Genomic DNA, 1,833 nt, shown 5'->3' on the forward strand with positions numbered 1-1,833 from the left:
GGTCGGTGTGGACTTGTTGGGCCGAAGGGCCTGTTTCCACACTGTAAGTAATCAAACCTAATCTAATCATTTAACTAAAGTAGTTCAAGGTAATAGTTAAGGCTGCTGATTACATGTTCACTGTGTCCCATCTTTCTACTCATCCAATAGTGCAGTGAGGCAGGAATTCCGAATTAGAATTCAATGGTTGATTCCCACCTCGGCCAGGGATGGTAACTGACGTGTGTCAGGATATCCACAAACAGCTTGATGGAAGATTGGAACAAGTATGCCTCATTTCCCTGTTCACAATGGGTACAGTCAGTTGTCTGGCAATTTGACATGTTGGAGATGGAGGCAATGGCCACCGTATCTGTGTGATGATTAACCATTGAATCGTCTATTCGGTCATGTAGTTCCAACTCTCATGCGCATGTGCCTCATATTGTGGCTGGGCAGTCCCTAGTGGAGGGTTGCAATAACATTGATTTTGATACTCAAGTCACTGATGGTCACAGAGCGCTTCACTGCTCATAGACTTGAGTAACTGTGGGTTAGGATAGGAGGTGTGGATACATTTAAAAGTGAAAGGAGAGAACGCGGAATGCTGGAAAATCCCAAGATGATCTGGCAGCGTCCCAAGTGCAAGACAAACATTAATAATTTTTCGAGTTTAAATCCTGAAGGAACTCTGATGGAAGTCAGATTGGCCTGAACATGCACGTTTTTTTTTTATCTCTATCTATGTCTCTCCATAGATTATGCCACATCTGCTCAGTTTCTCCATTGGCGTTTGCTTCGATTTCAAAAATACGCACAAAAAATATTCAGAATTTTGTCTGTTGAGATATGCAAAAAAAGGTGTAAAATGGAGGTGTTGGAGAACGAATGAGTACATTCTGAGTTCTCAACTGCTCCTGCTGTTCCACAAGTGCTTGCCTGCGATAGTTGGGTTTATTGCATCACAGTGCGATATCCCTTCAGTTCATCACACCCTCTGTATCTCTGCAATCGGTCGCTGCCTGAAAACACTTTTTGGCATGTATGCTCCTCAGGATCGGTATTCCCTGAACATGATGAGAACTACCCTGAGCCACTGTGTTTTCAGCAGCCAAATTAAATGCTATATTCTTCCCATCCTCATTCCTGCTGTAGTGCTTTGTCAGGTCTCTGTGCACTTGTCTCCAATATCTTCAGATTTATCATTGACAAGTCAATATTTTTACTCTATGTTATATATGAGCAATAGCAGAACGTTTTAGTTTTCAATTTCTTCCCATATGACCGGAAGAGGCAGGGGGGAAATTAGACCATAGAGTCGATTGAGTCTTTCCCGACATTGAAACAGATCGTGGCTGATCTGATCATCCTTCACTCCACTTCCTTTTCTTGTCCCAAGACACTTACTCCCCTTATTAATTGAACACCCATTTTTATGAATGAGCCGCATAGTCCTCTGTGGTAATGAACACCATACTAACCTCTGACAGAAGATGTTCCTTAAGATCTCTCTTAAATGGTTGACTTCCTTACCCAAAAAGGACACATTCCAACGAAGTGTCACCTCAAAAGAAGTACTGGCGTTCGCCAATGATTGTACGATGTTAAGCCCCGATCCTTGACTCCTCAGTTACCGAAGAGTCCATATTCACTGGAAGAAGATCGAGAGAGTACACAAGCTTGAGCTGACAGATGGCAAGTGACTACTGCCTTGCACTAGTGCCAGGAAATAAGCTCCTGCAATAAGAGTGAAAGTGAGGACTGCAGATGCTAGAGATCAGTGTCAAATAGTGTGCAGCTCAAAAACATAGCATGTCAGGTACCAAAAGAAGAACAGAAATGTCGACGTTTCAG

Source organism: Chiloscyllium plagiosum, chromosome 49 (genome assembly GCF_004010195.1).
Source record: "Chiloscyllium plagiosum isolate BGI_BamShark_2017 chromosome 49, ASM401019v2, whole genome shotgun sequence".
In the NCBI taxonomy this organism is placed as follows: Eukaryota; Metazoa; Chordata; class Chondrichthyes; order Orectolobiformes; family Hemiscylliidae; genus Chiloscyllium; species Chiloscyllium plagiosum.